The sequence below is a fragment of the Phyllopteryx taeniolatus genome, chromosome 2 (genome assembly GCF_024500385.1).
Source record: "Phyllopteryx taeniolatus isolate TA_2022b chromosome 2, UOR_Ptae_1.2, whole genome shotgun sequence".
Classification (NCBI taxonomy): Eukaryota; Metazoa; Chordata; class Actinopteri; order Syngnathiformes; family Syngnathidae; genus Phyllopteryx; species Phyllopteryx taeniolatus.
This window is the reverse complement of record NC_084503.1, coordinates 40,706,983-40,718,588: the sequence shown is the minus strand read 5'-3', so window position 1 is coordinate 40,718,588 and position 11,606 is coordinate 40,706,983.

Genomic DNA, 11,606 nt, shown 5'->3' with positions numbered 1-11,606 from the left:
ATGTACACAAACCTGGTAACAGACAATTTGGAGGTGTGGTAAAGCCTTCCAGAGATGTTTTGGTTGTTCCAAGATTAATGGAGTATGACTGATGCACTGATATAAGAAGTGCAATTTTCTTAAGATTGAAAAAGGATTTTGGTTTTGTGCCTTGGCGAGTCATTCAATCTCTTTAAATGGGTTGGGAGGGTGTGGTGTTAGGAAAGTGGAAATGTTTTCCCATAAGATTATTTACAAACATGGTGGTAACCAGCTTTCTGTTGCGTATTCCCGCAAACAGTTTCGGCATTCTCTTAATCTAAATCTGAGTTCTGACTTGATTTCCCCTGAACTGGAAATGGGATCATTCAGGTCCAGAACAGCTGATTCAAATTAATTTAAGTATAAGTATGATCACCTTGAACAAAGCTCGTTCACCGCCGTGACCAAAAGACCGAGATGTCGTTTCACCATGGAAATCGATAGAAATCTGTCGTTACATAAATATTCCTTGGAATTGGAGGTTAATCCAGGTGTTTAAAATATCATCCATCCATTTTCTGAGCCGCTTATCCTCAAGGGTCGAGGGCGTGCTGGAGCCTATCCCAGCTATCATCAAGCAGGAGGCGGGGTACACCCTGAACTGGTTGCCAGCCAATCGCAGGGCACATACAAACAAACAACCATTCGCACTCACATGCACACCTACGGGCAATTTAGAGTCTTCAATTAACTACCATGCATGTTTTTGGGATGTGGGAGGAAACCGGAGTGCCCAGAGAACTGTCCTCAGAACTGTGAGGCTGACGCTCTAACCAGTCGGCCACCGTGCCGCCTAAAATATATTCCTTTAAAAAAAATAAATAAAAAAAACACACACAACACTGCTGTGGCAGCAAAGAAAAGAGAAGCAATTGGTGCACAAGTGAATGTGGAAGTTTCAATGCAAGTTTTATTTGATGCACTGACTTAAGGTTTAACTGCACATAAAATTGTAACATCGGAATATATTTAGAATGATAACGGATTTTCAATCGAGCGTATGAAAGATGTACTTGGAATCAGTTTATTCATTCATCTTCCGTTCCCCTTATCCTCACTTGGGTCGCGGGCGTGCTGGAACGTATCCCAGCTGACTCTGGGCGAGAGGCGGGGACATACAAACAACAACCATTCGCACTCACATTCACACCTACGGGCAATGTAGAGTCGTCAATTAACCTACCATGCATGTTTTTGGGACGTGGGAGGAAACCGAAGTGAAATAAGTTTAATTACTGCAGGAGCAGTGATGGGATACACAGGACGTATCCCAGCCACAAGACATTTGGAAGATGAAAATGACATTGAATTAGACTCCATGTGGGAGTTAAGTTTGACAACATTCTAATTTGTTTAGTAAGATTGTTTTAGAAGACCTACAATAACTCAATTTCAATTAAATTAAAAACAAAACTGAATAACAGAACAAATTCTAACCACTAAAAACATTTGTTCCAATTTTCATTTTGGAAATTGAATTATAAATTCTATTCAAATATTAAATATTGAAATTTTAAAGTTTCAAATGTTTATGGAAAATGTTAAGTAAATTTATTTTGACAATGAATGAACTCATGATGTAATTAGATAAATTAATACAAATAATGATACAATTGTTCATTTTACAAATAAAATCTATTTTAAAATGTTATTTAGGATTAACCTAAATTAATCATTTATTACAACAAAAACATTTTTAATTTATGTAATCATATTGAACCAATCAACCAACTACAAGAAAAATGATTACAAAATAGATCAAATGAAACAATGTAATTCCATTTTAGGTAAATCAGCTTAATGTGAAAACTTTTGTGAGTCTTGATAAATGCTCGTAAGGTCATACAATGGAAAGAGCCCCGTGGACTCTGCCCAACTCTGAATTCGACTGCTCCCAGTTTGAGCCGCAGCAAGTCTATCAAACATATCAAATGAAACAAAATATCACTTGCAATTCTGTGGAACTATTTATCTCAGATCATTACAGTTAATAGCCATTTACCTGCAACAGTGACTTTTCTCACCGGTGGACACATCGTCGCCAGTGGTGGCTCTAGAGGAGGGGCATGCGGGGTAAGTGCCCCCCTAACACTGTCTGCACCCCGCTGTGGGAATGGAATTTTTTACCATTCTTGCTTGGTGTACAATTTAAGTTGTTCAACAGTCTGTCGTCGTATTTTGCGCTTCATAACGCAGCGCACGTTTTCAATGGGAGATGGGTCTGGACTGCTGGCAGGCCAGTCTGGCACTCGGACTCTTTTACTATGAAGTCACACTGTTATAACAAATGCAGATGGCTTGCCATTATCTTGCTGAAATAAGCAGGGACGCTCCTGAAAAAGACATTCCCTGGGAGTCAGCATGTGTCGCTCCAAAATTTTAAGCATTAATGGTGCCTTCAAATTATGGGTTACCCATGCCGTGGGCACTAACCCATACCATCACAGATGTTGGCTTTTGAACTTTGCGCTGATAAAAACCTGGATGATCCTTTTCCTTTTTTTTTTTTTTTTTTTTTTTTTTAAACCTGTCCTGTTAAGCTGCATAGCCTTGCAGAATGCTGGATCTGTATGCCTTTGTGCTGGAACAGTTTTGCTGTGCAACAGGGGAGTTTGAAATACTTCCTCTGCTTATTTAAATTTTTTTTAATTATTCTTATTGAAAATGCAGCCGGACAGAAAGAGGGACAGAGTGGATAAGCGGACTCGTGGTGAAAACCACAGCAGAACAATGGTGAGACAGTCTAGATATTTGAACACAAGTAACATTACAACAGTTATTTGTAGGGGGGGCAGGACATGCAATAACTAACCAAGAGAAACCGATGAGAGGACAGAAAAGGGCAAGGCAGTGCTACTGTCGAGTGGTGCAGTGGGTGTCTTTTTTAAGAATCAGAATCATCTTTATTTGCCAAGTATGTCCAAAAAACACACAAGGAATTTCTCTCCGGTAGTTGGAGCCGCTCTAGTACGACAACAGTCAATTGACAGAGAACACTTTGGAGACATAAAGACATTGACCAAAACAAAAAAACAGTCACTGAGCAGTAAAGGGTTGCTAGTTATCTACAACCCCAATTCCAATGAAGTTGGGATGTTGTGTTAAACATAAATAAAAACAGAATACAATGATTTGCAAATCATGTTCAACCTATATTTAATTAAATACACTACATTGACAAGATATTTAATGTTCAAACTGATAAACATTATTGTTTTTAGCAAATAATCGTGAACTTAGAATTTTATGGCTGCAAGACGTTCCAAAAAAGCTGGGACAGGTGGCAAAAAAAGACTGAGAAAGTTGAGGAATGGTCATCAAACACCTGTTTGGAACATCCCACAGGTGAACGGGCTAATTGGGAACAGGTGGGGGCCACGATTGGGTATAAAAGGAGCTTCCCTGAATTGCTCAGTCATTCACAACCAAAGATGGCGCGAGGTTCACCTGTTTGTGAACAAGTGCGTGAGAAAATAGTCGAACAGTTTAAGGACAATGTTCCTCAGCGTACAATTGCAAGGAATTTAGGGATTTCATCATCTGGGGTCCATAATATCATCAAAAGGTTCAGAGAATTTGGAGAAATCACTGCATGTAAGCGGCAAGGCCGAAAACCAACATTGAATGCCCATGACCTTCGATCCCTCAGGCGGCACTGCATCAAAAACCGACATCAATGTGTAAAGGAAATCACCACATGGGCTCAGGAACACTTCAGAAAACCAATGTCAGTAAATACAGTTCGGCGCTACATCCGTAAGTGCAACTTAAAACTCTACTGTGCAAATCAAAAGCCATTTATCAACAACACCCAGAAATGCCGCCGGCTTCTCTGGGCCCGAGCTCATCTAAGATGGACTGATGCAAAGTGGAAAGGTGTCCTGTGGTCCGACGAGTCCACATTACAAATTGTTTTCGGAAATTGTGGACGTCGTATCCTCCGGGCCAAAGTGGAAAAGAAACATCAGACTGTGGACGCAAAGTTCAAAAGCCAGCATCTGTGATGGTATAGTGCTGTGTTAGTGCCAATGGCATGGGTAACTTACACATCTGTGAAGGCACATACAGGTTTTGGAGAAACATATGCTGCCATCCAAGCAACATCTTTTTCATGGACGCCCCTGTTTATTTCAGCAAGACAATGCCAAACCACATTCTGCACGTTACAACAGCGTGGCTTCGTAGTAAAAGAGTGCGGGTACTAGACTGGCCTGCCTACCGTCCAGACCTGTCTCCCATTGAAAATGTGTGGCGCATTATGAAGCGTAAAATACGACAACGGAGACCCCGGACTGTTGAACAGCTGAAGCTGTACATCCAGCAAGAATGGGAAAGAATTCCACCTACAACGCTTCAACAATTAGAGTCTTCCGTTCCCAAACGTTTATGGAATGTTGTTAAAAGAAAAGGTGATGTAACACAGTGGTAAACATGACCCTGTCCCAGCTTTTTTGGAACGTGTTGCAGCCATAAAATTCAAAGTTAATGATTATTTGCTAAAAACAATAAATTTGATCCGTTTGAACATTAAATATCTTGTCTTTGTAGTGTATTCAATTAAATATAGGTTGAACATGACTTGCAAATCATTGTATTCTGTTTTTATTTATGTTTAACACAACGTCCCAACTTCATTGGAATTGGGGTTGTAGTAATGCCGGTACAAATTATTTTATTTTTTTTGACAATTGTGCAAAAAGATGCAGTCCTCTAGCACTTAGAGCAGTTTGAATGACTAATATTGCAATAGTCCGGTGCAATGACCATTGTGCAAAGGGCGCCGAGACTTCAAAGAATGTATGTAGTTTAAAGTGACTAGTAGTGTGATAATCTGGGACAATGTTGATTGTGCAAATTGTCACACCTACAGCACACCTCACTGCTGTTCTGCTGCCCTCATACGTCCTGTACTATTCTAACATACTCTCGGATACTCTGTCATAGGCTTTCTCTCGATCTACAAAGACACAATGTTGCTCCTTCTGACCTTCTCTGTACTTCTTCATCAACACCCTCAAGGCAAATAATGCATCTGAAGTGCTCTTTCTCAGCATGAAACCATACTGTTGCTCGCAAATACTCACTTCTGTCCTGAGTCTAGCCTCCACTACTCTTTCCCATAACTTCATTGTGTGGCTCATCAACTTTATTCCTCTATAGTTCCCACAGCTCTGCACATCACCTTTGTTCTTAAAAATGGGCACCAGTACTCTTTTCCTCCATTCCTCAGGCATCTTCTCACGTACTAGAATTCTATTGAACAAGCTGATTGATCATCCAGGACCAACGCACGAGTCCTGCCTCCACCCAAAGAATTAGGACGTGGGGGCTGCCGGGGCTCTGGATGTCGGCTATCACCTCAGGATCCAAACGGACCTGTTGTCCTCCAAATACAGAATTACTGTAAAGAAAATTGTAATTTCTTGAAAATTGGACCATTTCATATGGTGGACTGTATTTGAAACAATCCTTTCTTTGTACAACCCCAATTCCAATGAAGTTGGGATGTTGTGTTAAAAATATATAAAAACAGAATACAATGATTTGCAAATCATGTTCAACTTATCTTTGATGGAATACACTACAAAGACGAGATATTTAATGTTCAAACTGAAACTTTATTCTTTTTAGCAAATAATTATTAACTTAGAATTTTATGTCTCCAACACGTTCCAAAAAAAATGGGACAGGGTCATGTTTACCACTGTGTTACATCACCTTTTCTTTTAACAACACTCAATAAACGTTTGGGAACTGAGGACACTAATTGTTGAAGCGTTGTAGGTGGAATTCTTTCCTTTCAAGAAATTGTGCTGTTTTGAAAGTCAGATTTTTATATCTTCTTTGTCGGAACTGCTGCTACATCTACAGTATATTTAGAAAACTAACAGACTGTAGCACCATGCTACATGCAAATAGTTTTCATCCGCGCTGGTTGATAAATAACACATCTGATGGACAGATTCAGCAACAAAAACACATCTATCAAGGGCCGTTAGGGACATTATTCAGGATTAGCTCTCACACTTACTATTCAAATCCTTTCACACACACACAAACTACCGAAAGGCTCTCATAAGGACTACTCAAACACTCTCATACCTACGAGTCGTGCTCTCATTAACACTACTCAAATGCTCTCATTTACACGCGTCTTGCTCTCATCAATACTACTCAAATGCGTTCACGCGGGCATGTCAATCACATTCTCGCACGCATCACTGGCATTCACGAGTTCATGTCAATCATGCTCACACGTGAATAGTGTAAATCTTTTATTCAGTAGTTCAATTCAAAAAGTGAAATTATAGAGATGAACTGCACACACTCAAGAGTGAAGTATTTCATATTTAAAATATGTATTATTTTGATGACGGCAGCACATAGCAAATCAAAAAAAATTCCCCATATTGAGAAACTAAAATATAACGTCAAACGAAATAGTGACTTAATTCAAGAAATAATGATTTTTAATGTAGAAATTAGGCTGGAATTTGCCCTCTGAAAAGTACTTCAGTGTTTAATCACTCTATGAGTACTGAAGAAAAACTTTTCAACTATATTCTAATTTATTGAGAGGTACCGATATTTAAAAAAGTCATGAAATATTTGACTCTGACTGTGTGTAGTCTGGAGTGCATATCTATGATACAAGTTTCACTCCGACAATTAAATTCCTTCATTCCCTTTGGACACCTCATTAGGTACACCGGCGCAGGGGAGCTTAAACGCGACTATCCGGCCATCCTGTCTGCAACGAACCGTATACGTTTCAGATTGTAACGCAGTGGTGTTGAAACTCTGCCTTGAGTCCAGGAGTAAACACACGTCCGCTGCGCTTTAGCCCGAATGGCACCTTTATTCGCCAGAATCCGCGACCGAATAATGGCGTCTCGCTCTTGATAGACGAGCCAGCCTAGCCCTACGTCATAGATGACACGTCTTCTGATTGGCCGATCAACACGTCATATCCTACAGCACTTACACATTAAAAGAAGTCATTTTAAATCAATGAGGAAAAGCGTTATTGGAACACAATAATCAACAAGTATACGACATATATACATTAAAAATATATATGTATGTACTATACAGTATAATGCTATGTAACGCTACTGCTTAAGTTAGGCTTACTATTGTACTTTATGGCTGTTGGTCAATGCCATATTTTATTTTGAAACCACTTTTCAACTCATATAAATACACGCTCACATACACGCCTCAAATGTTTGCGCACATTCAATTCAAACACGCTCACATGAACATGTCAGATCTATTCACATTCCATCCTCAAATCCTTTCATAAAATATACTCAAATCCTTTCACATTTCCATCTCAAATGCTCTCATACATACTTGTTGGAGATTTATTTTAAGAGAGCGAGAGAGAGAGAGATTTTGACATAGTTATAGACTTATAACGATAGATAGATAGATAGATAGATAGATAGATTTAGACAACTACAGATCGAGACAAATATAGATCTACACAGATAGATTATATATCAATAGATACATTTTGACAAATAGTTATAGACTTATAAGATATAGATAAAGATAGAGAAATACATTTTGACAAATAGTTATAGACTTATAACTATAGATAAACATGGATGGATGGATGGATGGATAGATAGATAGATAGATAGATAGATAGATAGATAGATAGATAGATAGATAGATAGATAGATAGATAGATAGATAGATAGATACATACATACATACATAGATAGATAGATAGATAGATAGACAGACAGACAGACAGACAGACAGACAGACAGATAGATAGATAGACAGGCAGACAGACAGGCAGGCAGGCAGGCAGGCCGCTTGTCGCATTTGACACCGTTCTGATGGTCTCCGCTGATGCCAGAATGTTACGAAGCAAAGCTGCTGCTTCGGTTAAGTTACTTGTGGGATGTTGAGCCGCCATAGTGATTTCAATAACGAGTTGATACGCCCTATTGAATGTTTTTAGGTTTTATGGGGTCTTCTAGTTTGCAAAGGAAGTAGACAGGTAGTATTTCCTGTTAAATTACGACCTAAAATATAACTTAACTCTTCAAGTACCACCACCATGACAAATATTAAAATACAGTAGTATTGTTAGTGTTAGTAGTATTATTAGTGTAAGCCACTGTAACAGTATGAACAGTTTGAACATTAACACTGCGCATGAATATGAGAACATAAAATAAACTGTACTGAAATAATGATAAATTAAAACCTAAGGTCATATAAAATATTGAAAATTGAAACTACATGTTTGAAAAAAAACCCTGCACTAAATGATAAAATGTTACTGTATTATATTAAAACTTTAATACAACTGTACTGTTATTTACAAATGTACTGTGCTTGATTAAAAACATGAAGTCACTATAACATTATGCAGTGAACATTTAATTTACTTTCGGTACCACTAGCGGTACTGGTACTACACTTTGAGAAACACTGTTCCAGTTACAGACACCTGTGCTACATATTCTATTTAACCCATTATAAATATCAGCAGAATGTATCCATCCAACTTATATACTGCTTATTCTATCTATCTATGTATCTATGTATCTATCTATCTATCTATCTATCTATCTATCTATCTATCTATCTATCTATCTATCTATCTATCTATCTATCTATCTATCTATCTGTCTGTCTGTCTGTCTGTCTGTCTGTCTGTCTGTCTATCTATCTATCTATCTATCTATCTATCTATCTATCTATCTATCTATCTATCTATCTATCTATCTATCTATCTATCTATCTATCTATCTATCTCTAGACTCTCTCTCTCTCTCTCTCTACATACATATATATTTTTAATGTATGTGTAATTTATGCTGGCGAATAAAGGTGGCATTCGGGCTAAAGTGCAGTGGACGTGTGTTTACTCCTGGACTCAAGGCAGAGTTTCAACACCGCTGCATTACAATCTGAAACGTATACGGTTCGTTGCGGGCAGGATGGCCGGATAGTCGCGTTTAAGCTCGACAGCGCCGGTGTACCTAATGAGGTGTCCAAAGGGAATGAAGGAATTTAATTGTCGTAGTGAAACTCGTATCATAGATATGCACTCCAGACTACACAGTCAGAGTCAAATATTTCATGACTTTTTTAAAATATAGGTACATCTCAATAAATTAGAATATAGTTGAAAAGTTTTTCTTCAGTACTCATAGAGTGATTAAACACTGAAGTACTTTTCAGAGGGCAAATTCCAGCCTAATTTCTACATTAAAAATCACTATTTCTTGAATTAATTCACTATTTTGTTTGACGTTATATTTTAATTTCTCAATATGGGGATTTTTTTTTTCTTTGCTATGTGCTGCCGTCATCAAAATAATACATATTTTAAATATGAAATACTTCACTCTTGAGTGTGTGCAGTTCATCTCTATAATTTCACTTTTCGAATTGAACTACCTAATAAAAGATGTACACTATTGTGAGCATGATTGACATGAACTCGTGAATGCCAGTGATGTGTGCGAGAATGTGATTGACATGCTCACGTGAACGCATTTGACTAGTGTTGATGAGAGCAAGACGCGTGTGTGTGAGAGCATTTGAGTAATGTAAATGAGAATATTTGACGAGTGTAAATGAGAGCACTTGAGTAGTGTAAATTAGAGCATTTGAGTCGTGTAAATGAGAGCATTTGACTAGGGTAAATTAGAGCATTTGACTAGTGTATATGAGAGCATTTGAGTAGTGTAAATGAGAGCATTTGACTGAGTAGTGTAAATTAGAGCATTTGACTAGTGTAAATGAGAGCATTTGAGTAGTGTAAATGAGAGCATTTGACTGAGTAGTGTAAATTAGAGCATTTGACTAGTGTAAATGAGAGCATTTGAGTAGTGTAAATGAGAGCATTTGACTAGTGTAAATGAGAGCATTTGAGGAGTGTAAATGAGAGGATTTGAGTAGTCAATGAAAGCATTTGAGTAGTGTCAATGAGAGACACTAAGAACCGCAAAAAACACTCGTTATCTTTGGAGATTTGTAAATCCAGAAAGTTTATCACCTGGGGACCATATTGCAGGCTAAATGTTAACTTTTCATTAAAACTGTTAACCATGAAAATCTCGAGTTATTTTTCAGAACTGCTTCCCAAGTGGTTACAGAAATGTAAGTGGTGTGAGACACTTACATTTCTGTAACCACTTGTAACCACCTGAGTGACACACCTGATGTCAGTGGCACTATAATTATGTCTGCACATTGTTGTTTGTTACCAACACCCTGATGAAGGCTGATATACTTTTTTTTTCTTTTTGTATGTTTGAGCCCAAAGAAATTAACTGTTTTTACATTAATGTTATCCAACTGAGTGCCTGGATCTAGAATCAAAGGTCCTTTTGTACGTTGTATAATGCTTGTCCTCATTTGGGTTTTGTTTGAGGGTTAGGGTTAGCCCCCCCCCACCCCCTCCCATTTTTCCCTTTCCCAGGTGACTTTGAGCCAGATACGAGGTACACCCTGGACTGGTCACCATCCAATTCAAACAACCATTCACACTCGACTAGAATAGCGTTGAGAAAACCAAGCAAGCACGGGTAGAACATGCAAATTCCACATAGGAAAGCCAGAGCATAGATTCAAATCACGAACCTCAGAACTGTGAGGCAGACGCACTGTATATTAATAAATACAAAATAATACTGTAGGCCTACTAATTAAAAACAGGATGTGTTGGTTTCATGTGCATTTAATCTTGGACTTAATTTATTCCGCATTACTTCAAGGCTTTTTGGCTGCCACAATTCACATGTTGTATCATCATCAAAAATATCAAAGTAAAACTCTAGGCCTCAATCAATTCATTTCTCCTTAAGAAATGCCACGTTTCGGTTGAGTTTTTAGCAAACAATTTTTCATTCCCCCCCCCCCCCCCCATTTGTTTATTGGAACTCTTGCCTTACAGAATGACCTTGCTGAAAGTTCATTCATGTGACAGCTCAACTCATCTTGTGGATTTGAAGTAACAGTCCATGTCACTGGCCTTAAATGTAGCACATTGAGTAAAAAAGTGGGACTTGAGGTCAGTTGTGCAGTTACGATCTAAACAATGAGGCATTTACAATAGCACTGTGATCTCAACTTTGTGACATTGGAGGCTAGAGAATGACCCCATTTAGAATGTGACTGTGGCTCACGTTCTCTCCATCAGTGACTGTATGTGGTATGAGGACGCCCATTGTTCTGTTCAGACTGACCCTGACCTCACCACTACAACTACCACCACCCGTCTCTATGCTGACAGGTCAGTCAACATTGAATGGTGTCACCTCCTGAAGCAGGACAGTGAACATGCAACATAATGTAATTGACAGAAAAGTTTTTGATTTTCTTTTGGGGTGGGGGGGGCAGTTTATTTTTCATTTCATTGTAATTGTTTAATATTATTGTTATCAGTAAGTGGCATGATGGGTGACTGGTTAGCACATCTGTCTCACAGTTATGAGGACTGGGGTTCACATCCCGGCGAGCAAGTATTTATGGTATTATTTATATATATTTTAAAATGTTCATGCAGCGGCACGGTAGGCGACTGCTTAGAGCACATCTGCCTCACAGTT